We start from the raw sequence: 26,603 nt of genomic DNA, 5'->3' as shown, positions 1-26,603 counted from the left end.
GCACTGGTGAAAGCTTCTGTGAGGGTGGCAGCATGGGAGCCAAACTTTGAAAGGATTATACTTGGTACCTGGGGAATGTGGCTGCATGAATAGCACCAGGCAGACAGAGTTTCAAAGGGTTTGATGTGGTATAGAACCAGGAGCCTGCAATAACTGTCATGAAAGCAAACACAGCCTAAAGAGAGGGGATCAGAGGGACAGGGAAGGGTGAGAAGTCATAAGGCCAGAATAGCAATCTCTATTGGGAATGTCTGGCTGCTCCACTGTCTTTTATTAACTCTGACACATAGTGTTGTTGTTTCCAACCCTAAGGCCCCTGTAAAGGTGGATGAGGGTGTCTGGCAAGTCCCCAGGACAAGGGGGAGAAAGCAGTCCAGGCAGAGGGACAGCATAAGCAAAGGCTGAAACGTGCAATTTGATAGGGAACTGGCAAGTAGCTAGTTGTGGCTTGCATTGGAGCATGGGCATGAGTATAAAGCAATGGCCCAGCCTACTGGAAGATTACCCCTGTCAGTAACTGCCGTCTCTGCATGCCAGGGATGGGACAGACCAGTGGGAGACCCAAAGCCCTAACAAGTTTGTTGAACTGCACTTCGCAAAAAGTCCCCACCATTATTGATGAAACTGCTTCAATGAGAACTTTGTTAGTTTTTGAGCATGTCAAGCAAATACTTCCCAGAATGTGAAAGGCATGCGTCTAAACCAGATGAACACTGGACTGAACTACAGTTGGTACATTATTTAGGCTTCAGATGATGCAATCTGTGAAAAACCCACAGGGCAGCCTAGAGATTAGGTGAGATACAGATAACTGGGGCACACAAAGAGCTTCAGCAATGAGAGTATCACTTGGTAGGGAAAATAAAAATGCAAGCAGAATATTGTGAATTTAAGTGCACTTGGAATTTCATATATTTGAGTCAAATGTCTATATAACTTAGTACTCATCAATCTTTCAAAGGACAAGGTAAAGAAGAACATGATTAAATGCTGATGGGTTTCAAAGTCACATAAAATGGCTTGAGAATTCATTTTTCATAAAGGAAGGGAGGACTATGATCACTTACATTTAACTGAAATCTAATCCTCACTTTCAATCTGCTTGGTCATGTGACCTTGAGAAAGTTACTGAACTATTTTGAATTTCTTTTTTTTTATTTTTGAAATTGAAATGATACTACTTGCTTGTCAACTAAATTGAATAACCTGAGGATTGAAAGATATCGCAAAAATCAAAGTGTTTGATAAACTGTAAGATACATTTTAAAGATAAAGTATTCTCAAAGTAATTCATATTATAACTTTAAAATTTCCAAGATGGAGTTTATCTGAAAATGAATAATGCATTATATGAATTGGTAATTGGAAGAGTACAAAAATGCAAGGTGGGGCAAGGAGAGTCAAAGGAGAAAGAAGCTTACTCCTTAAACCTATAATCTAAGGACTGAATGTTACTCTAAGAAATATCCTCCTGCGAAAGAACAGTGAGTTACATAATTCACAAATAGATAATCCTTATAAACAGAAAGCAGATCTGGTCTCCTGCAGCTATTGTGAACAGAAGACCTATTGTGAAAACAAAATCCCATAGAGGTGACTTTGTGTGCCTTTCTTATTTGTTAGCCTGCAAGCAAAAATGTGGAGGTGACAAGCTGGGCTGATTTTAATAAACGACACCTTAGAGCAAACACACGCCCAGAACTTTTCACTGCCAAATAGTGCATGACTGGACAAATGTAAATATCTGGACCCAGAGGAGCCCTCCCTGGTTGCTTAAAGATGCTCAATGCTAACATCATAAGAAGCCCAGGGACCATTAAGCTTCTACTTTCTTTCAAATTTATTAGCACGTAACTTTACAGCTTAAATTTTAGCAGAGCATAAGCAGTATCTTGTATATGGAGATTCTCATTTAAAAAAAATTACATACAGTGGTATATACTTTTTTTGTGTACAGCTCTATGAGTTTTAACACGTTTAGATTCTTGCAACCACCACAGAAAACAGAAAGCAGAACAACTCCAACACCCCCAAAGAAATCCCTCCTTTTGACATTTTGTAGTCATATCCTTCCCCTATCCCTAACTTCTGGAAATCACTGATCTGTTCTCTGTTCCTATAGTGTTGCATTTTTTAGAATGTCATAAAAATGGAGTTTTCAGTATGCAGCCTTTAGTATGGATTATGTTTGAACTTCAGCAAAAGTACACCTAAACAAAAAAAAAAGTACAAAAAACAGCTAAAACAAATGGAAAATAAGTGCTGACAAGGCTATGGAGAAATAGGAACCTTAGTACATTGTTGGTGGGAATGTAAAATGTTGATGACAATGTAAAAAGCTGCTGTGGAAAACAGTTTGGTCATTCCTCAAGAAGTTAAACATAGAACTACCGTATGACCTGGCAATCCCACTTCTAGGTATATATGCAAAATAATTGAAAGTGGAGACTCAGACAGATATTTGTACTCCAACGTTCACCGCTCCATTGTTTACAACAGCCAAAAAGTGGAAGCAACTCATGTCTGTCAGTAGATGAACATGTAAACAAAATACAGTATAAACATACAATGGAATACTACTCAGCCTTAAAAAGGAATGAAGTTCTGCTATATACATGGATGAATCTTGAGGATATCCTGTTGAGTGAAATAAGTCAGACACAAAGGGACAGATATTGGATGATTCCACTTGTATGAAACAGCTAGAATGTGCAAATTCATAGAGACAGAAAGTAAAGTACAGTTTACCAGGTGTGGGAGCAGGAGGGTGTAGGGAAGATGGATGGAGAGTTAATGTATAATGGGGGTAGGATCTTTGTTTGGGTGATGGGAAAGTTCTGGTAGTGGGTAGTGTTGAGGGTAATGCAACATTTTGAATGTTGTTAATCTCACTGAATGGTATGCTTAGGTATGGTTGAGATGGAAAAGTTTGTGTTGCATGTATGTTTCCACAATTTATAAAAAGAGCAACTAAAAAAAGAGAGAAAAAAGAGAGCTAAGCTCAGATTAAATTGGATATAGATTATTTTAATGAACCATGTGCTTTCTCTTTAGTCTTTGTTACTTGAGGTGGATGGGATTACATTTCTCTAAATGCTTTTTGCATTGGGCCTCTCTTCTCCTCAAGGACATCGTAGCTTTCGAACACTGATGGAGCCAAACCTCATTCCACAAACATTTACTGAGCACTGTTATTAAATCATGACGTGGTGCACAGAGCTGGAGATTCAGGGATGAAAGGCCCTGGTTTCTGCTGCCAAGAAATGAAAAGTTCTCTTTCAGCCACTCCCTGGTGCTGGTGTGTGCTATAGGATTCTCAATTTTTTTCAGACACCATATGGCTGATTTTCATCTCTATTTATCCAATATTTAGGCATGTACTATGTGCCAGGCACTATTCAAAATCCAAAGATCCAAAGTGTACAATCAATTGCCCATGGTACCATCAAACAGCTGTGCATCTGTCACCACAATTAATTATTTTTCAATTTCTAGAACATTTTCATTACTCCAGAAAAGAAATAAAGACACACAAAAAAATGAAACTCAAATCCTCCCATACCCCTAACCACTCCCCCTCCATTACTGATTCATAGTTTTGGTATAGTACATTTGTTACTGTTGATGAAAGAATGTTAAAGTACTACTAACTGTAACATGTAGTTTGCAATAGGTATATATTTTTTCCCTCTATGCCTCTCTATTATTAACTTCTAGTTATAGTGTCATGCATTTGTTCTAGTTCATGAGAGAGATTTCTAATATTTGTACAGTTAGTCACGGACATTGTCCACCACAAGATTCACTGTTTTATACATTCCCATCTTTTAACCTCCAACTTTCCTTCTGGTGACATATGTGACTTTGAGCTTACCTTTTCTACCACCTTCACACATCTTTCAGCACTGTTAGTTATTCTCACATGGTGCTACCATCACCTCTATCCATTCCCAAATGTTTACGTTTACCCTAGTTGAACATTCTGCTAATAATAAGCAACCGCTCCCCATTCTTTAACCTGATTCTATATCCTGATAACTTATATTTCACGTCTATGAGTTTACATATTATAATTAGTTCGTATCAGTGTGACCCTGCAATATTTGCCCTTATGTGTCTGTTTTATTTCACTCAATATAGTGCCCTCAAGGTTTCATCATCAACCCATTTTTTTTTTTTTAAATGGTTTTGTCCAGGCACTATTCTTGGTGCTTGGAAAAAGTAGTGAATAAAACAGACCAAAATCCCTGTCTTCATGGAATTTACGGTATAGCTGGCTGAGAAAAATATTAAGCTATATGCATAATAATTAAGTAAATTATATGATATGTTAGAAAGTGAAAAAATGATATGCAAAAAAATAAATGTGAAGTGAAATAAAGGCATTGGGAAAGCTGGGGTGGTTGCTATTTTCAATGGTCAGGGTAGGTTTTGTTGAGAAGTTGCCGTTTTAGCAAAGGCTTGATGTAGGTGAGGGTGCTAGTCATGAAGGTGTCTGGAGAAATAGCATTATTCCAGGCAGAGGAAACAGCTAGTGCAAAGGCCCTGAGGTGCCTGGAGTGTTTAAGGAAGAGAAAGGAGGACAGTGTGACTGGAGAAGAGAGAATAAGGGCTAGGAAATAAGATTAGAAAAATAATTGGTGGATGGGGAATGTGGGATCATGAAGGCTATTGTAAAGGATCTAATTTTACTCTGAGGGATATAAGAACCATTGCAGGGATTTGAGAAAAGATGTTGCATGATCTGACTTACATTTTTAGTGCAATTTTATTGAGATATAGTCACATACCAGACAATCATCCAAAATGTACAACAGTGGCCCATGGTATCATCATATAGCTGTGCATTCATCACCACAATCAATTCTTGAACATTTTCATTACTCCAAAAAAAAAGATAGAAGTAAGAATAAAAATAAAAAAGAATACTCAAAACATCCCATACCCCCTCCCCTTTCCATTATTTATTCATCTTTTGTCTTTATTTTCTTACTCATCTGTCCATACACTGGATAAAGGGAGTGTCAGTGCCAAGGTTTTCACAACTACACAGTCACACCATAAAAGCTGTGTAGTTAAACAATCATCTTCAAGAATCAAGGCTACTGGATTCAGGTATTTCCTTCTAGTGATTCTAATACACTAAAAACTAAAAAGGACTATCTGTATAATGCATAAGAATAACCTCCAGAATGATCCCTTGATTCTATCTGAAATCTCTCAGCCACTTAAACTTTATTTTGTTTCACTCCTCTTCTCTATTTTGGTCAATAAGACTTTATCGATTCCATGATGCCAGGGCCAGGCTCATCCCCGGGAGTCATGCCCCACATTGCCAGGGAGATTTACATTCCTGAGAGTCATGTCCCACATTGCAAGGGAGATTTACACCCCTAGGAGTCATGTCCCATGTAGGGGGGAGGGCAGTGAGTCTACCTGCAGAGTTGGCTTTGAGAGTGAGGCCACCACATTTGAGCAACAAAAGAAGTTCTCTGGGGGTGATTCTTAGGCACAATTACAAGTAGGCTTAGCTTTTCCTTTGCAGGAACAAGTTTCATAAGGGCAAGCCCCCAAATCGAGGGCTTGACCTATTAAACTGGTAATCCCCAGTGCTTGCGAGAATATCAGGAATTTCCCAGGTGGGAATGTTTGATATTTCCACATTTTTTTTCCAGTCCCTCAAGGAGGCTTTGCAAATATTTTTTTATTCTCTGCCCAAATTACTCTGGGATGTATCAGGGCATCACACTAACCTGCACAAACCAACAAGTTCTCACTCCCTATTCAAGGTTCCATGTAATTATGGGGTTTGAATAAAGTGACCATACAAGTTGAATTAGTGTGCCACAGAAAATATAAATTATAAACATCTCTTCCTTTGGTCTCACATAGAAGTTGAGGTTTTAAAGCACAGTCATTATTGTCCTTTACCCTTTACTGATCAGCTTCATTCAAATCTCTAAGCATATCTAAGCAGATCAGCTTCATTCATATCTCTAATTGATGACTTACATTTTAAAAAGATCACTCTGGCAAGTGTTTTGAGAATAGATTGTAGGGAACAATAGGGAAGCAGGGAAGCTATTGCAGTAATATTACCAGGAGAGAAATTATGCCAGTTCAGACCATGGTATTAACAGTGGAAGTGAAAGGAGGAGGGCTCTGCATTTATTTTTTAAGGTAGAACCAACACAGTTTGCATGTGGATTGTGATCAAAAGAAACTACTCAAGAATGACTCCATTTATTTGTGGCCTGAGGAACTGGAAGGATGAAATTCCCATCAAATGAGATAGGGGAGAGCATGAATATAACTGATTTAGGAAGAGAAGATCGGGACACAATGAAGGTAAGAGAGAGATTAGATATCAGGGGAGATGTTGGTTATGTCTGGAGTTTGGGAGAAAAGTCTGAACTAGAGATATACTTTGGAGAGTTTTTGATGGATACGTGGTATTTAAAGTCAATGACTAGGTCAGATCATGTTGGATGTGAATGTAACCAGAAAACAGAGGAGGACCAAAGACTAACCCTGGAGCCCTCCAACATGAAGCATTTTGGGTAAAAGAAGGAACTAGCTAATGAGACTTAGAAGGAAGGACATAGAGGTAGGAATAGAACCCAAGAGAGTGTGGTTTCCTAGAAACAAGTGAACGAAGTGTATCAAGGAGGAGGGAGTGATCAACTTGATTAAATGCTGAACATCAGTAAGATGAGGATTGAGTATAAACTGTTAGGTTTAGTATGGAGGTCTCTGGTGGCTTTGACTAGAGTAGTTTTGGTGGATCAGTGAGGGCAAAAACGTGATTGGAATGTGTTTCAGTGGAAATGGAAGGAGAGGAATTGAAGAGACAGAGTAGAGAAAATTCTTTCAAGGAATGTGTTGCAAAGGGAGGTAAAGAAAGGAGCAGCAGCTGCCCATTGGCCATGCAGTCTCTTCCTCCAAGCAGCCTTTCTGCATGCTCACTGCCAGTCCTCAGCCATCCTTGCCTTGACAACTCAGTCCTTCAAAGAATCCTTTATTGGCTAACCTGAGCCAACACCCATCACTTTAGACTTTTCAAACTTTACCAGGGAATCCATAGAAGTTGGCAGGAAAAGGCTCTTACTAGAAAGACCTCACCTTCCATTAAACACAGCATGGCTAAAAATGCCCCAAATATGACCACCAGAGATATGGACTATTAAAATGTAAGCATAATGGAAGAGGAACCATCTGCATTTCAGATCCATTCCTGAGTATATGTTTTGATCAAGAGGAGAAGGGGATCCTTCAAAGAACTAAATCAAGAAAAAGAACTTTACCATCAAGATACCAGAAAAGTAATGAAAGGAAATCAAAGGCAGAGCAACCCGAAGATAGTTGATTAACAAATATATATCAAATGACTTGATGATTGGATAGTTGTATGGATGGATGGATGGATGGGTAGTTGCTGTAGGCAGGCAAACCATTTTTCTGATATGCTACTTAAGGAATTCCCTTAATAATTTAGATGGGTGTCTGACTATTGGTGCCACTCTCAACCTTGCAACACCTAACCTTCTCTCCTTCATCCCTGTCCTCAAGAGGGCTGGCTCCTTGCCTTTCTCACTGTCTTCTCTTCTTTTGTGGTAAAGCTCTCCCCAGTGCTGCCTCTTCTTGAATTACAGAAATATTTGGGGCCAGCAACAGCGTCAAGGTCTATATTGAGCCCATGGTCTGGCTTGTTGTAGTAGGCCATGTAGACTCTGTTTAACAAGAGTTTTGATTTAAGTAAATATACATTGTGGAGTTTAAAAGAATAAAAAAGATAACTTTGCAGTTGTGATTCCCTTATTCTGTAGCTATTTTATAGAATTTCCACTTAATTAAGGATATGTTAGAGCTTTGTAAACAAACCTACTAACCAATCACCATTTATAGGATTTATAGGATTGTTTATAAGGCAAACTATTTTGAAATACAAACACATGATTTAGAGACAATTGTTTTATCTAGAACTCTTTGGTAAGTCAGGGTTTCCTTGTATATTGCTTCTGCTTTAACATCTTAAAATTAGTTATATCTTCTAGATTTTTTTTATTTGCTTATCTTTTAATCCAGGGACCACAACTTCTTCTTCTGTATTCTCTGTAAGACCTAAATGATGATATACACACAATGTAATCACCAAATCATCTTCCTGCTTTGGGTAACTGAGGTAGAGACCTGAAATAAGGTGGGGATGCCCCATTCTCTCAGAGATTAAACTCCTCCTGCAGTTTGGCCTGGATTTTTCTGAGTGGTAATCCTCCTTCTCTCCCCCTCCCTCCCTCCTTTCCTTCTACAGTGCTTTCTCATCCATCAGCACCACCAACATCTTCCATTTAAAGGGAAGAGGAGGAATAAAAAATGTTAGATAACAGAAGAGATAGGGGAGACGAAGAGGGATTTTGGCTTACTGCTGATTTTTTTTTTACTATATAATCACATTTCTCCTATTTACACAATGAAATACTTGCCATGCACTAAATATGTATGAGGATTAGTTAATAGTAAAGATAATTTTTCTTTCTTCACATGTTTAAAGAGCAAGGAAGATGAAATGGATGGTTTAGTTCATCCTTAAATGTATCTTTCAAATTTTTTTAAGGAGGATGGTAAAGAATTTTCTAGGTTTTAATGTGTGAGAAAGCAGCCAATGAGGTTTACTGAAGAACTTTTGTACAGCAAGGTGGACAACTGGTTATTTTCACTGAACTTCCCAATTGTCAAGTGTTTGAACTGCTTCAAGTTGCCCGATGGAAACAAGATTAAAAATTAGGCAGATGTTTCATAATGTGAGGTTTGACCAAGAACTGCTTTTCCTCCTGGGAAGTCAAAGCCAGCCTTGTAGTAAACGGGTTGCATTGGGGATTATGTGGAAAGCATCCCTGCATTCACCATTCTGAAGTAACTATTCCCTCGGTCCTCCACCTTGGCCACCCACTGGAAAACTGCTCCATCTCTTAGAAGAAGGGCCAGGATTTCCACCTCCAACCACGGGCCTGTTGTTCCTAACACTGAGCATATACCTCAGTCAGACAAGGTCTTGACCCTTCTGTTTTCTCCCTGCCTGTGGCCTCTCTATAGACCTCTCTTTCTGCACAGCTGGGCCCTGAAGGCTGATCATCCTGTCAGAAATCTCCCCAGCACTTCTGTTTCTACCTTGCCCACCAAAGTGATGCCAGTCACCTTCGCCTGTATTAGGGTAACTGACCCTTCTGGAGAAAATCACACAAACACGGAAGCATGACGCAAAGAATCTCTGCAGCGCTCCCTTACCTTCTTTCCTTCCCTCTCATCTCGGTTTCCCACTTCAAATATTACCAATTGCATCTCCTTTGGAAACAAACTTACATTTACTCTTCTTACTCTCCCCTGAGTGTGTACAGCGGGTGATGACTAAGGTCTGGTTTGAAGAATGTTAACAAGGAAAATAATTAGTTATGATAAAATGATGTTAATTAAAAGTGAAAGGAGAAACATAAAGGGGTTTGTTAAAAAGGGAGGAAACTGGCCTAATAAGTAAGCAAATCTCTTTTTAAAATAGTAGTTATTTTGTATGTGGTATATAGGAAAATAAAAAATAATCAAGGCACTTGTGTTTTGACAGTAAGCAAAATTTCCTGTTTCATAAAAAGCAGAGTGAAATATGGGTAGAGAAATGATAGATGAGTATAGCGGCTGCTACATTGGTTTGAAAGCTAGCAAGGCAATAGTATTGAACCCAAAGGACCATGGGCCCTCACAGGTTGTCCAATAATGAAATATTGCATAAATACAACAGCAATTGCTCCTCTCCACCAGACAGATACATATCTGCAAATAGCCATCTGGCAGGCTTTGGTAGAAGAAATTGTCGTGCTTCATTACCTAGATTTCTGTGAGTCCCCTAATAAAACATCCATCAGCCCAGTCACCCCCAAACAACTATTTTTATCTAAAAACAGGATGACTACCTGGCATTTCTGCTTCATAAACCCTAATGTTTAGTCAGGCAATACCAATTCAAACCAAAGGTGGTATTTGGGATTGCAAATTGATATTATATGACTGAAGGTCATTTGTTTGTTTACTTAGCCATATTGAGTACAAAAAAATAAAAGTATAGTTTCTGATATTGATAAGGAGCCCTGTTTTTATTAAGTACCTGGGAAAGAATACAATGGGATATCAGAACGTGCTGGAATACAAATAGGAAAACAGAGTGAAATTCTTCAACTTTTACTTAATGAAAACTATGGATTCCTTTGGACAAGCTATTTCTAAAATAGCCAACCTTGTCCCTTTGTTTTACTCACAATGCTGCATACCTGTTTTGCATGTCACTAGTTCTAATAATAGTTTAATACAGAATTTGGTAACTTTCCAAAGAAGAAGTCTGTATTCTTTTATGTTGATAGCATATCCTGCAATCATCACTCTGACTACTTTCCATTGATCCCAATACAAGAACTGTATATAGTCAAACTGGGAAACAGGGATTTGGAGTTTGATGCAGTTTTCTGAAGGGCCAGTGAAACATGTCATGTATGGTAATGTTACTTTTAGAAGTTGAAAACACAGTAGGCACTCAATAAAAATACTTCCGAGTTTATTGTGAAGGACTTTGTGGCCTTGGAGATATGGATTTCCTAGAATTACTGGTATAGCAATTAAACAGTATATAAATGATCAATGGCAATAAAATCAAGACTCATAGAGAAAGGAATCTTTGTTTCTGTTCCTTGTACCACAAAGGAGATGCTTGTGTCTTTAGGACTTGTGTCCAGTGCATAGTAGTTGCTCCATGAATATTTGTTGAATGAATCTATAGCAGAAAGTGTTAATATTCTCCCTGTGGCTTTCTTAGAGGCAATATTACCTCAGTTCTACTGCCAGAACTTTAGGAGGGCTTTGTGGTTTGGAATAGAAAGAAATCATGTACCTAAGAGTCTCCTGATGAGTGCCTCTTTGTTGCTCAGATGTGGCCCTCCCTCTCTAGCTAAGCCACCTTGGCAGGTGAAATCACTGCCCTCCATCCTACGTGGGATCTGACACACCCAGGGGTGTAAATCTCCCTGGCAATGAAGGATGCCCTCTGGAGAGTAATCTAGACTGGGGATCATGGGATGGAGAACATCTTCTTTACCAAAAGGGGGATGTGAAATGAAATGAAATAAGTTTCTGTGGCAGAGAGATGCTAACAGATGCCGAGAGGTCACTCTGGTGGGCACTCTTAAGCACAATATAGATAACTCTTTTCAGGTTTTAGTGAATTGGAATAGCTAGCAGTAAATACCTGAAACTATCAAACTACAACCCAGAACTCTTGATTCTTGAAGATTGCATAATAATGTAGCTTATGAGGGGTGACAATGTGATTGGGAAAGCCATGTGGTAATACTCCCCTTTGTCCAGTGTATGGATGGATGAGTAGAAAAACAGGGGCAAAAAAAAAAAGCAACAAAAACCCATAACTAAAGTAAGAATGGGGGTGGGAATCTGGTGTTCTGTTTTTACTCTTGTTTTTTTTATTCTTGCTTTCACTTTTTCTGGTACAAGGAAAATGTTAAAAAAAATAGATCAGGGTGATGAATGAACAACTAAATGATGATAATGTGATCATGGATTATATATTTTGGATGATTGTATGATGTGTGAATAAATCTTAAAAAAAAAAAAAAGAAAGAAAGAAATCAAATGTCCCCTCTGCAAGTTCAGGTAGCAGAAATGGGGTTGCAACTCCTGCAAAGAGTTGGGAAGAGCAATGCGAAAGTGCATCATGGACTCAAAGCACACCTGAATCCCGAACTTAACTAATTTATGCCTGCATCCTACAGAAATTTACAAGTCCTTTTCTTCTCTGGGTGGAAAAGAATGGAGGTAATACTTATAAAAGTCATGGTCACCAGACACTTTTATAACTAACGTGTGTGTGTGCCCAGGAGTGGTGGTGGGGATGGTGTCCATTTGCTCCTTTGGATGTTCCTGGCTTGTTGATAGTGTTTTAAAATCATTTCAGTGAAAAATGAAGTGTCTAATAGGCTTAGAATTCTGGCATCCTCCACACACTGGCTCTTAAATCTGATATTTAGTCTCCTGGTTAGAATTGAGGCTGACAGTGGTGATGGGGAGAGATGCCTGTATCGTGAATTCATTACCATCCCCACATCCTTAAGAGAGAAGTATCGGTGACAGCACCCAAGAGATGGCAGTCTTGACAGGGCTGTCTTCTGATATAAGATATAATCATATTGGTCTGTCTCTATCGATATTGCTCCATAGACAGATATTCTACTTTTAGAATATTCTTTAACAGGAGCTGTATGTCACAGGTTATTATGAGATGCTGCTCTGTTATGGTGCAGAATATTGAGATGTGCTACATTTCTCCTTGAGAGTGGGCGTTGAGTGCCAGAGATACGAGGCATACAATCACTAGTGTCTAAAATAGCCACCCACTATACACTCTCTCCCTTTGCCTGAATCACTTTTTTATGTTTTATATATTTATTGTTCATCCTCCCCCACACTACAATAGAAGCTCCATGCGGCCAGAATGTTTGTCTGCCTTGCTTACCACCATACCCTGGTGTCTAGAACAGTGCCTGGCATATAATAAAGCATGTGGAAAGATTTGTTGAATGAATAAATGATAAGCCCTGTGATAGTCCTAATTCTGAGCATGGGTTTTCTGCTTGCTTTAATTTCTTTCCTATGCACTGCTTCCAATTGTTTAACTGGTTGCTTGGTCTAGAAACATCCTCTGGAATTCCGAGAGTGTGGTTTCATTGTATTAGCAGCCTCTGTCCCCTCAGCATGGCATCTGGCCCAACAAATCCATAAATAGTTCACTCCCCTTGTCTCCTTTGTCCTCGGCGTGGCCCAAAGCAGCAGGTCCTTTGCTTCCATCCTTCTTCAGCTATTGTTGTGTCATTGCTGTCACCCATTGTCTTGGCTAAGGAACTCTCTTGGTTTTTAGTTTGAGTCCTGGCCTCTCCTTTGGCATCTTTCTGGCTTCTCATTGACTTATGTACTCATAGTCTCAAGTTAGCTCTGGGCTTTCTGCTCTTATCCTTCCACACTGGTTCTCTTGACAAGCTCTTCCATACTCAAGGTTTTCAACAATCACTGATACATAGCACAGTGAGTAAGAACTTGGGCAATGAATTCAGGCAAACCTGGGTTCAAATCCTAGTGCTAGTACTCACCAGTTTGTGCCCTTTGTCAAGTTAATCTCCCTCACTTATCTCCCTCTTCTGTAAAATTGAGTTAGTGACAGTACCCACCTCATATGGTGGCACAGAGTAAGTATTCAGTAAACATTGTCTATAAATATTACTAACAATTTGTATGTAGATATGCCCCTCCAGCCTTAACCACTCCCTGATTCTCCAGACCCATCTCTCATAGGCCTCACTGGATCTGAAGTTGAGCATTATTATCAGATAAAAGCTGAGCCAAATTCTTTCCCCATCCATAACTCCTACCATGACCCACTGTGGAGTAAGTACATGAGCCAGCAAATTTCAAAAGACACTTTTTGAAAGGGAAAAAAGTTTCTATCATAGGATAGCTCATATTTTATTTAACAAATATTGAAGTTTTAAAAAATACCAATTTCTATGATCATAGTGATTTCATTAAATAATGGCTTAGTCCCCCACCCCCCCCCAAAAAAAGAAAACTACAAAGGAAAAATCTCAGAATAAAGAAGACTCTTTCTCCAAAAATAGTAAGTGGTGTGCTTGTTTGGATGTTATTTGTCCCCCAGAATGCCATGTTCTTCATCTTCAGTGCAATCTTGTGGGGGCAGACGTATTAGTGTTGATTAGGTTGGAATCTTTGGATAAGGTTGTTTCCATGGAGATGTGACCCACCCAACTGTGGCTAATACCTTTGATTAGGTTTTTTTCATGGAGGTGTGGCCCTGCCCATTTAGCATGGGTTTTAATTAGTTAACTGGAGTTAACTAACAGAAGAACCTCAGAGCAGCTGTGAGTGACATTTTGGAGAGCAATTGGAAGAGACATTTTGGAGATGGCCATTGAAAGCAGACTTATGCTATCCTGGAGTTTGCTCCAGAGAAGCTAAGAAAGGACAAAACACCCCAAGAGCAACATTTTGGAGAATGAACAGGAGCTGAGAGAGGAGCTGGAACACAACCCAGGATCAGCAGATGCCAGCCACGTGCCTTACCAGCTAACAGAGGTTTTTCAGACACCATTGGCCTTCCTTCAGTAAAGGTATACTTGTGTTGATGCCTTAATCTGGACATATTCATGGCTTTCAGACTGTAGCTTTGTAACCAAATAAACCCCCTGTTCCGGTTTGCTAATGCCACCTTTTTGCAAAACACCAGAAATGGATCGGCTTTTATAAAAGGGTTTTATTTGGTTACAAAATTACAGTCTTAAGGCCATAAAGTGTCCAAGGTAATGCATCAACAATCGGGTACCTTCACTGGAAGATGGCCAGTGGGGCCTGAAAAACCTCTTTTAGCTGGGAAAGCACATGGATGGCATCTGCTCCAGAGTTCTGGTTTCAAAATGGCTTTCTCCAAGAAGTTCCTCTCCAGGCTGCAGCTCCTCAAAAATGTCACTCTTAGTTACTCTTGGGGCATTTGTCCTCTCTTAGCTTCTCTGGAGCAAAAGTCTGCTTTCAAAGGCCATCTCCAAAATGTAGCTCTGTAAGCTGCAGCTCCTCTCTCAGCTTCTGTGCATTCTTCAAAGTGTCCCTCTTGGCTGTGCAAGCTCACTCCTTCTGTCTGAGCTTATATATTCCTCCAATAAACTAATCAAGGTCCACACTGAACAGGTGTGGCCACATCTCCATGGGAATTATCTAATCAGTGCTATCACCTACAGTTGGGTGGGTCACATCACCATGGAAACAATCAAAAAATTACAATCTAATCAACACTAATACACCTGCCCACACAAGACTGCATAAAAGAACATGGAGTTTTGGGGGACATAAAACATCCAAACCAGCACACCCTCTTTATAAAAGCAAATCCATTTCTGATTTTGCATAATGACAGCATCAGCAAACTGGAACAACTGGAAACAGTTTCTGTATTGTGTCATATGAATCCTTATCTTTACCTATTACACCGCCTTTGCTTTCCTCATTTTATTGTGGACCTGTGAAAACTTAGTACTGGTTAATACTGATCCACAGACCAACATTGAAAACCCTTCTTTACCATGCCCAAACTATCCCAAACTATCTCTTTAAAACCCTCCAAGGAAGATTCAGTAGCCACCCTCCCACACTCTTTGTCATGGTCAATCTATTCTCTGTCAAAAATTTCAATCTCTTATGAAACTATATGTTGTAGCTTGTGACTTGTTATAATTTACCTTGATATCTTCTTCCTGCCAACCAAATAATGGATACATTTCTACCTATTAGATACTTTGCTTGTATAACCTAAATAGAGTTAGAGTTGGGGCATACAACCCTCCAAGGTATCCCAGTAAAAATATGTCCACAATCCAGAAATCTGTTTTTTTCTCTAACACAGAATTGTGGGGTTTTGCTCCCGCCAGCTGGCTTTATCCATTGTGTCCTCACCCTAGATCATCCTAAAGAGATAAAACATAATCAGAAAAAAATTAACTAATGAAGGGTTAATAACTGTTCAAATAATCATATAAGAAATGTCACAAGACAGCATATGATTAATTGCAAAATTCACAGCATTGAAAATCTATGCTTTAGTAACCCAGAATTTGGGAGCTTTCACTGCTGTTTTGAATGTATTAACTTAAGACAGCATGTTCCTGCCTTTACTACATTGTTCAGATATCCCTCTATACTTGCCTTATTGCTAGTCTTAACGGGAGGGAGTCTTTCTAACCACTTCTTGCAGCATTTCCCTTTTTCCCTGTTCTGACTCCTTTCAACTTCTGGGTATTAAGCCTCTTTGCGTCTTAAGTACATCTGATAAAACAATTTTCCTCAAATGCTTCCCATATCCTCTAGGCTCTCTGTAATCTTTCACAGATTCCAATTATTGTGTTAATGTAATGGCACTTTCCTAGCTGCCACTCTCTCTTCCCTATCTAAACCCACCTCACCAACTAGTCAAGCCTTACTTCTTAGCTTCTGCCATGCTTCTCCTCCCCAATCCATACTTACCCCTCATTTCACGTATCTGATCATGGTGGTTTTTGGTTAGCCGTCCTACGATTGTTTTAGAATCGAATCTGCAATTCTTAGCCTTGGCCTATGAGTCAGAAGTCCAAGACTTATGTCCTGAAATGCCTCATACCAGCTGAAGAAACACAGAGTAAAATGGTGGTACTAGAAATTGGTACTTTTAACAATTTTATTACCTGGTGATTAAAAAAAAAAAGGAAATACCAGCTGAAGAAACACAGAGTAAAATGGTGGTACTAGAAATTGGTACTTTTAACAATTTTATTACCTGGTGATTAAAAAAAAAAAGAAAATGGCAATTCTATGATGTAGCCTTTGCCCCGATGAAAAAAAGTTTTGCTTTGTTTTGTTTTTTAAATTTGCTGGTCTGCGCAGTCCACAGTTTAACAATAACTTGGGTAGGTAGCATGGTGGGTGATATAGGTGGGAGAATTGGGTCAACTTTTAGCAGATGATGTTTTACTTTAAATCCAGTGGGTCCTGTGATAGTGGGTCTGGAGAGTCAGTGAGCGGCTAAACCTGAAGAGGCGTGTCTGGACACAAATTACTAATTATAGTAATAGGCACATTATTGAGCTATTGATACATTAACAAGTGAAATGATGTCTGTGATTGCACTTTGTAAACGCCGAGCATCAGATAAAGAATGCAGTACTACTACTATTTTCCAGCTGATTAAATACTATTAATGTGTGAGCCCAGAGGCTAGTGCTTTGGGGAGAGGAGTGAGGGGATCTAGGCTTAGGTCATAGGTCTACCCCGGACTAACAGGAGCTTCTCCTCTCTGAGATTTAAAACCTTTTTCTGGTTTTAAAAGCCTCATGACATCCATGACTACTAATTTTCAGGGTTTTTTTTGTCTATGATATTCATTGAAAGTCTATTAAATGCTCACAGGTTTTCCTCCATTCAAATCCCTAAGCTTGCGTCACTTTTATTTATTTTGATAATTTATGTACCCATCAGTCATGATGATATCCTTTTGCCAATGAAATAATAAATAATTTTAATGTGCTATTCTTTTATTTCAATAATGGCAGTTGAGCAATATTGTAGTACTGGTTATGCAGTGTTGATTGCACTGTGTTATCATTTGTTATCTGGACAAGTGGATATTCTTTCTCATTCCAAGAATAGAAATAGTATTTCATAAAGTTATGCTTGTATAATGTTAACCTTAGGTTGATCATCTATAGATCTAAATGTTGGGAAAAAATTAGCTTGATATTATTTATGTGAAAAGATATGTTGGACATTTTTTTTAAAATAATGGAATGACATATGGCTTTCAAATTCATGGACAACTTCCCTAGAGATATTTGTTGTGAATATAAACAAAACTGAAGAGACCAATTTGGTTTATAAAATAACTCACAGACAGTCAAATGAAAAATGAACAATTCAATCTCATATCCAAATGTTTTGTCTGTACAAAAAGAAACATATGTACATCTTAAGTTTTCCACATATGTAGACCATTGGGGTTATCCAGTTAAAATATCAGGATTGATTGATTTCTGTTTATTTTTCTTGAGGATAATCGACTGGCTACAGACACAATGAACAATTTACAGGGAAACAAAAACATTATTTTCAACCATATCCATACTCCTGAGAACTATCTCTGACTGAGCAGTGTTGGAGACAGAATCAGATTGAGGCGTGGAAGCCTGAGTTCTGTTCCCTATTTCCTTTTCTTTCAATGCATCAGTTTCTCCATGTGTACATTCTTTTAATGAGTATGATCTTGCTAAAACCAAAATCAAATGTGTCACTGCTCTGCTTAAAATTGTCCAATAGCTTTCAGTTGGAGTAAAGACCAAAATCTTTGTGATAGCCTTTAGGGCTCTAGATCTTCTAGATGTCCCATTTCTTCTTGTTCTTCTCTGACTTCATTCCTTACTCTTTCTTTCTTGCTCACTCCATCTCAATCACCCTGGCCTCCAAGAGGCCGAGTGCACACCCTCTCCTTTCCCTAGGTATCTGGGTGGTCCTCTTCTTTTCTTCCTTAAGTCATTACATAAATGCTGGATTTTCAATGATGTGACCTTATCCCAACACTTCTTACTCCCTCCCTACTTTTTTTTTCCATGTAACTTATAACCATCAAGTGTATTGTACATTTTCAGGTTTGTCTTATTTATTGTCTGTCTCCCCTCACTAGAATGGCAGCTCCTGGAAGACAATGATTTTTGTCTGTTATGTCTATTATGTTGCATACCCAGCCCCTAGGACCATATGTGGAACATAAAAAAGGCACTCAGAAATATTTGATGAATGGATAAAAGAATTTGTCACATATTTCCTGAGCATATGTGACTTTCCATACATCATGCAGGTTGCTGAGAATCCATAGGTGAATAAAATTGCAATCCTAGCCCTTGGAACAGTCTCGGAGTCTGCAGGTGTGAGCCAACCCTTGCCATACAGCTGGACGAGTGTAATAAGATAGATTACCACAAGGTGTATTGCTCATAATTGGAGCATCTAACTCTTCTAGAGGAGAGATCAGGGATGATTTCATGGAGGAAGCAGATGTTCAAACCAAGATGGGTGGCATTTCATCAACTGAGTGAGGCCAGAAAAGGCAATGGAAGAAAGAGGTCAAGTGTATGGAAATTCCCTACATCACAGAGCATTAAAAATGAAAAGAAACAGAATTAATGAAGTGTTTGCAAACTAATGCAATAATCAAATATATATATTATTATTATCTACCTGTGTTCCTTTTTCTTTTCCCATGATACAATTTTATGGCAAAAGAAAATCATGCACATCTGAAATTTACTGGAATAGATGACAAAAAAATTAAGATATAGATGGGGATATGATGAGATACAGATGATCAAAATTAAGATATTCATATTGGCCAAAAAATAAATTTCAAAGGATATAATAAATTTTTATCATGCCTAAGCATTTTTTAAACCTGTTTTTCAGTAATTAAAAGCTGTTATCTCTAATTTCTCAGGCTGAGTACAAATTAAGTAGGACACTATGAAAAAAATTAGTCTTAAAATAAGCCATACTATATTTCTTAAGTGTACAAATTGTTAATTAGAATTGGGAAGTGAACAGAAGGGGCTTAAAATAAAGACCTTCAATTCCAAATTAAAACTGAAAATGGACCATGCTTAACACTGGCATTAATAAAGAGCTAAGAATTATAGGAGCTGAAATGGTAGTTGAGAGTTTCTGAAACACTTAAATAATTTTTATCTAAATTTTCTATATTTTTAATGAAATTTGTATTTTTTCTTTTGATTTTAATAGAAAATTTTGAATATTTTAGAATAAAAATGACTTTTGTGAAAACTTGAGAAATAATTTCATGTTTTTATATTTACTTTAATTTACATTTTAAATAATATATTCAAATTTTGTATACATTGAAATCCACTACATTTTGTTTTTCAATCATTTGGGTCAGGGATCAGCCAATTATGGCTTGCAGACCTAATCCAGCCTTCCACCTGTTTTTGTAAATCTACAAGCTATAAATATTTTTTAGTGTCTGGAAAAAATCAAAAGAATTAATAATATCTCAAGACATGTGAAAATTATATGAAATTCTAATTTTAGTGTTATTACAGTTTTTTTTTTTTGGAACATGGCCACATGCATTCATTTATGTGTTGCTTTTGGCTGCTTTCATGTTACAGCAGCAGAGCTGAATAATGGCGATGGAGACCCTAGGTCTGCAATGCTAAAAATTTTACTACTTAGCTTTTATAGAGAATTTCTCTGACCCCCACTTTCAATCATTACTACCAATAGAATACAAGTTACATGAGAATCTTGACTATAATAACAGTATATCTGCAAGGAAAATCACCTATGTTATAAATAAAATAATTTATCAGTTATACATATTTTTATTTTGTCACTCTTCCATTCACTGGTTCATCAACAGAACATCCAGACATGCAATAATAATAACTAAATTCAGTCCTTTTGATATTTTTCTGCTGTCCGTCATATAAAAACCATAACTTTACACATTTTAAAAAAAGTTTGGCATTTCAAATGTGTGTTTATCAGTGGGGGAGGAATGAACCTATTTTCTTTAACAGTTTGTTGACTTAATTTATAATCTTTACGTAATTAGACATATGGTAGGTGAGCTCCATTTGCACCCTTGTCCTGTGCCCTGCAATGCTGGGAGTGGGGGACTGAGAAAAAGAGTAAACACAGATAAGCAGAGAGGGTGGGGGAGGTAAGTAGAGCGATGGGCAAAGAACTGATTTGACAGGAGACATGTTTTTTTAAATTAAGGAGACTGAGCAAGTTGGAGTCAAAGAAGCTTGCATATTTCTGTGGGTATCTGTGGGGTAGATTAGTTATAGGAAACCTTTCTCTTCCTAAGTAATTCCAGCCTGCACCACAAAGGAGCAGGTTGAAAGACAGTACGACTATTAGTCATGCTCTTCCTGTGTTATGAGACATGACTGAATCAATCCATGCACTGAGAAAGTGTTAAGAATCCGGAGGATCCAGAAAGATTTCACTTCAAAAGTATGCATCATGGAGGCCTTTACATGGTCCTTCCAACCTTATGGCATTAAAAATGCAGTATTTAGTGTTGCTTGTGCAACACTGATTGAGCACCTGTTGGGTTCCAGACACTGCACTGGGAGAAATGGAATAGAACCTTGCCGTCGAACATGGTGTTCACCAGCCACGTATCGTTACTGAGATATGCTTTAAGAATAAAATATGCACTAAATTTTCAAAATTTGGTGTAAAGTAAAAAGAAGGTAACTTTTTTGTGTGTATAGTTTTTATATTGGTTATGTATTGAAATAGTACTATTTTAGATACATGGGGTCAAATAAAATGGTTATTAAAATTAATTTCACCAGTTTCTTTTTTTTTATTGTTTCTACTTAAAATTACAAATGTAGTTCCCCTTATATTTCCATTGGACAGTGCTAGAATAGAATAAACAGAGCCCTCAAGGAGCTCACATTTCAGACAGGCTAATAAGTAATAAACGAACAATGGCAAATGATAATCATGTGAGCATGGGCAGCTTTAGCAGCATATCAGAAAGAAGCCCAGCTGAGCCCAGGAGGATCAGGGAAGTCTGCTGCAGGAGGTGGTGCCTAAGCTGAATTTTCAAGGAAGGCGAGCAGATAACCTTCAGTCAAGTGTAAAAGAACATTCCAAATAGAGAATATAGCAAGTGCAAAGGCACAGAAGTTGGAAATAGCTTATCATGTTTGGGAAACTGTTAATAGTTTGGCATATTTAAAATTAGGATGGGTTGGTGGGGATGGGGGAAGTAAAGCTAGAGAGGTAGATAGGGGTCTGTGATGAAGGGTTTCAAAAGTCAGGCGTTAAGGAAAGTTTGGAGGAAACTTGGACTTGATCTCACATCTAAAGATGTCCCATCTTCCAATAATGTTGAAGAAGTATGTATTAGATAGTGTTCTCTAGGGAAACAACCAACAGGAGATACCTGTAAATATTATGAGATTTTTATGAGAATTAACTCACACGACTGTGGGCAATGCACAAGTCCATTTTCTGTAGGGCAAGCTGCAAGCTGGGAAATTTGATGAAGGTTTTCAGTGAATTCCCCAGGAGAAGCTGGCTGGCTGATGTAGACATGGAAATTCTCTCTTCTAACTGCTGAAATCATCACTTCTCCCTTTAAAGCCTTCAATTGATTGGAAGAGACTTCTCTCACGGTTGAAGGCAATCTCCTCAGCTGATTGTAGATGTAATCAGCCATAGATGCAATCAACTCACTGATGATTTAAGTTCATGAAATATCCTCACAGTAACAATCAGGCCAGTGCTTGATGGCCAAACAACTGGACACCAAAACTTGGCCACATTGACACATTAACCATCACAAAGCATTTATAAACTTTGGAGTGAACTTTATCCAAAAAGCCTAATGTGAATTCTAGAAATGGTATTTATTGTTCCTTCACATTTGTTTCATGAATCAATAACTTACCACAGGTCATCCAGAAGAAGAATGCCAATAGTGTTTTTGTGTGATATAAAATAGAATTAATGCTTAGAAGGATACTGAAAAGCCAAGTGGCCTTGTTAGAAAACAGAGATAACGGTTTTCTGGAGGATGCGAAAATTACTTAGACAAGGACTTCCTTCAGGTTGTAATTCATTAATTATTTATGCAAAAAGGGACCAGTATTCTGTTGTCCAGGAGACACTACAGTTTTACATGCTTTACTCAAGAGAAAGAGACAAATAACCATAATGTCAAGGATTTCATAAAGAAATCAAGTTTCAGGGCCAGTTCTGCATTGGTTGCTGACCAATCCGGCACAACCGTGGCTTGGCTCCTGCTCACAGAGTGCTCTTCTGCCTTGAAATTCTCATGATTCTGGGCCACTGGAAAAAGCCATGGTTAAAGAAATCAGGAAAAAGCTGATTTTGATCCTCACTGTTGTGGTTTGTAGATGTGGTATCTGATTAATTTTATGAGTTTGGACCTTCTCTTCACAGACTAACTGCTTCATTATAATACCAAAGTTGAATCTTCTAAGGTGGCTGAACTCATCAGTTTTCACTTTATTCTTTTTCAATTCCTTAATTTTTTGAATCAAAAAAAAATAGTCTTGATTGTTAGCGGTTATAGGTAATTCAACTAATTTTTTATCTGGATTGTGGAAAGGGGAAAGTCGAAATAACAGTTCTCAAGGCTGAACATACCCACTATACACTCCTTTACGTTTGCTTGGTTTCCAACCAGGACAGCCTGACAACTCTAGACTGTTTCCAAAGAGCTCAGGGTCTGATCCCGGTCCTCATTCACAAAGAACAGCATGGCCAAATCGCTCTCTTCTGAGTGCTTTCTTCATGGTCATACCCTAGGTTTCATAGGTTTACCCCAGTAAAGGAAAGGAACAGCTTTCCTTTTTCTTTTGCAGATGATTTATTGTAGCCTACAGACCTCTGTCCTATAAACATGGGGGAACTAAAATTAAATAGGAAGAGCAGGCCATTGAAAATCCATTACTTTGTTCAGACTTGGGCTGTCAGCTGCTGTCTCAGTCCTCTATTTCTTGGTAAAGTCATTTGAGATTCTGAGTGACTCCGGAAGATGACTAGTTTGTAGGTAATGAAAAACAACACCTTTCCCAGAGATAATGAGTCATTGACATTGGAGCAATTTTTATTTTTCATTAGGAACTATATAATGCAAAATTAATTTTGCATTTTTAGCCTCTCATCATCCTGTAGAATTTAAACATTTTTAAAGAGTGTATTATTAACAAGTCTTCCTGGGAGAAATCTTACTGATTTAGAATTTATAAAACAAAGGAAAGGCTGATGAACCGCAAAGAGAGTGTAAGAGGGTGTGCTGGTTTGGATGTTTTATGTCCCCCAAAACACCATGTTCTTTGATAAAATCTTGTGGGGGCAGACATCTTAGTGTTGATCAGGTTGGAATCTTTGGATTAGGTTGTTTCCATGGAGATGTGACCCACCCAACTGTGGGTAATACCTCTGATTAGATTATTTCCATAGAGGTGTGGCCCCGCACCATTCAGCATGGGCCTTGATTAGTTTACTGGAGCCCTGTTAGAGCTCAGACAGAAGGAGCTCGTTACCACAGCCAAAAGAGACATTTTGAAGACAGCCATTGAATGTAGACTTTTGCTACTCCAGAGTTTGCCTGGGAGAATCTAAGAGAACACCCCCAGACATCTATAGAGAAACATCCTGGGAGAAAAACATTTTGAAGCACAACCTGGGAGCAAAGGAAGAAGATGCCAGCCTTGTGCCTTCCCAGACAACAGAAGTGTTCCAGACGCCATCGGTGTTCTTCAGTGAAAGTACCCTATTGTTGATGCCTTTGTTTGGACACTTTTATGGCCTTAGGACTATAACTCTGTACCCAAATAAACCTCCTTTATAAAAGCCAATCCTTTTCTGGTGTTTTGCATAATGGCAACATTAGAAAACTGGAACCGAGGGGAAAGGCAAGAATACCATCACCATCCAGACTCAAAGAAGATGCGCATGCACTGCCTTTTCTGTTCCTCATAATTAGGCACTGTCTTTGGGAAATTTTCTGCAAGACCCTGCCAGGTGGGGTCCAGTGTGGAGCCATGGAGTAGAGACAGATTCTAGGACTGATTAAGAGCATACAAAAGCAGGATCAATGACTGTGGAGTTGCCCTTTAAAAACAGTATCCATTCCTAACAACAAGGAAAACTCTTCAGAAGCAAAAGTGCATGACTTCAGGCTGAAAAAAGCTGCCTTCATGGTCCCACACCTCTACATTCCTCTTACCTGATTTGTAGCACTTAGGGAGCAGCCCAGGCAGCATTTAAGGCTAATCTCAGTATTTGTGTGACATCAGTAATTCATTCTATAGAGCTGGGCCTTTGCTAGGGTTTGCCACCTCTGCCAGTCACTTCCAAGCACAGTCAGGTAGCAAGCGGAGGTGTCTGGACAAAAGGAATGATTTCTTCCTGGGGCTGTGTTAGTTTTCAAGGAACCTCTCCTATAGGTACAATATCAAACAGATCGTTGACTCTTGGAGCAGTTGTTTTTGTTTGTTTTTAACTTTTGAGATATTTGGGAACCATTATGTTTAGTCTCTGACCAATTTCACAAATGAAAGCACTCTAAGGAGGAAGAGATAGCAAATTTGCATCTACCTGTTGTAGGGTTGCTCTAATTGGCATCAGACCATGGGGCTTGGGCATACCCCCTTGTTTTTATGCCAGCCCTATACCATGTTCTTTGAACTTCTGGTGCAGCATTCTCAGAAAGTCTCTGAGCTGTCTCAGGCAGGGAAGCAGGTAATTGGAAGCAGCTCTGGAAACTGGATCTGTTTACCATCATCTGTTATTATCACTTAGACACAGTCTCTTGTGAAAGCTTTGTATCTGAGAAGTCTGCCTCTAAAGTCACGGTAGCAATTAATAATGTCCACATCTAAATCAAAACTCATACTGCTGCTCTTGCTGGTAATACAAGATTCTTCCTGTTTCTTTCATAAATTAGTTGATAACTGTCTCTGCTTCCTGTTAGAGTAAAAGGATTTTAATTACACAATACACAGGAGCAGAAAGCATCATATCTGTGGGCAGTAGACAATGGAGACTCATGATAAAAACACATTAAACCTTCATTGAGGTTGTTTACACATTTGTAACGATGGCTGTGGTTGTCTCTGATAGCAGAGACAATAAATAAAAACCTTAGGATGTTCTTTTCATTAGCCAATGATTTTATAGCCAGTAGTGACTTTTTAACCATCCATGCGTAAAACGGAGTGATATAATTTGTAATTACTGTAAATTAGTGGTTTTAATTTCCTTAACGGGTATTCAGGACTTTCATATGATTTGGAAGATTCAAGTTGGCTTCAAAGTAGTATATTGATATCCTCTATTTTAGGAAGTAGAACCCACTTTGCTTGCTGGAAACTTCCAAGGGCTTTTCCCTTACGTCTGTAGAGGGGGTTACATTATTGGGGTTACAAACCCTCCCCCTACATAAGTCAGAGCATGGCCACCATAATGGCAGTGTTGATCCCAAAAGACGACAAAAAGAAAATCTTCCTCCTCTGCTGGGGGAAAAGATGGGTGGGGAGAAGAGACAGGTGAGCGCCTTCATCTCTGAGAAGAGTAAAGAGAGAACTCTCTTGCAAAGCGGGAGAAAGCTGTGTTCTCATCCCAGTTGTACCATTTACCTAGGTGTGGGGATTTGGACTTGTTACTGAATCTCTCCCAGCCTCAGTTTCCTCTCAATTGTAAAATGGAAGTTGTAACATATGCCTTATTTGGAGGACCAACAAGATGCTGTCTCTGATAGGGCAATGCACAGTTCCGGTTCAGTAAAAAGGTGCTCCGTAAACCTAGACTTGTTCACCTGTTCACTCATCTGCAACCTGTTTCAGAGAGTTGTCTGATTTTTTCCTTATCTCTTCCAAGAAAACTGCATGAAAAAATCAATAATGCTGTGGCCTGTGTGAAGTCTCCAAATATCACCTTTTGTTCTCTAGCAGGAAATCACAGATGAAATTTTGCATTCCATATCCCTGGTTTGATGCCAAGGATGTTTTAAACTTGTAATTTGAACTTTCTTTTCCATAGATTCCAATCTAACCAGACAATGTTAGAGAAATTATTGCAAGAAAGGAAAAATTTAAAAACCAAGCCTATCAAGTATGAAATGCTTAGTCAAGTTGCCTCGAGTGTCAAAAGTTTTCTGGAAGTATTTGTGAAGTTTCTTCACTAAAAAACCTTGTGACTGTTAAAGATAGGCAGTTCTAAGACCCTGAAGGGTGGTTGCCAGTGGGTCTTGAGCAGTACATTCTTTTTCCCTCCTTCAGCTCTTGCAGTATCTCCACCACATCAGGAAACAGCTGTCAGTGACCCAGTTTTCCATCAGTAGTTGACATGTTTAAGGCTGAAAAGTTTTCATTTGTGTGAATCCTTTTCATCCAAGCCAC

At 38.6% G+C, this 26,603-nt stretch overlaps 1 protein-coding gene across 1 annotated transcript in view; it reads left to right on the top strand.

The window, feature by feature from the left end:
• Nucleotides 1–26,603, top strand: part of LOC119538676 (IQCJ-SCHIP1 readthrough transcript protein) — an 802,368-nt gene that overhangs the window by 285,240 nt on the left and 490,525 nt on the right.

The sequence above is a fragment of the Choloepus didactylus genome, chromosome 1 (genome assembly GCF_015220235.1).
Source record: "Choloepus didactylus isolate mChoDid1 chromosome 1, mChoDid1.pri, whole genome shotgun sequence".
NCBI classification, from domain to species: domain Eukaryota; kingdom Metazoa; phylum Chordata; class Mammalia; order Pilosa; family Megalonychidae; genus Choloepus; species Choloepus didactylus.
Note: the sequence above shows the minus strand (reverse complement) of the source record. Positions and strands in the feature narration are given on the sequence as shown.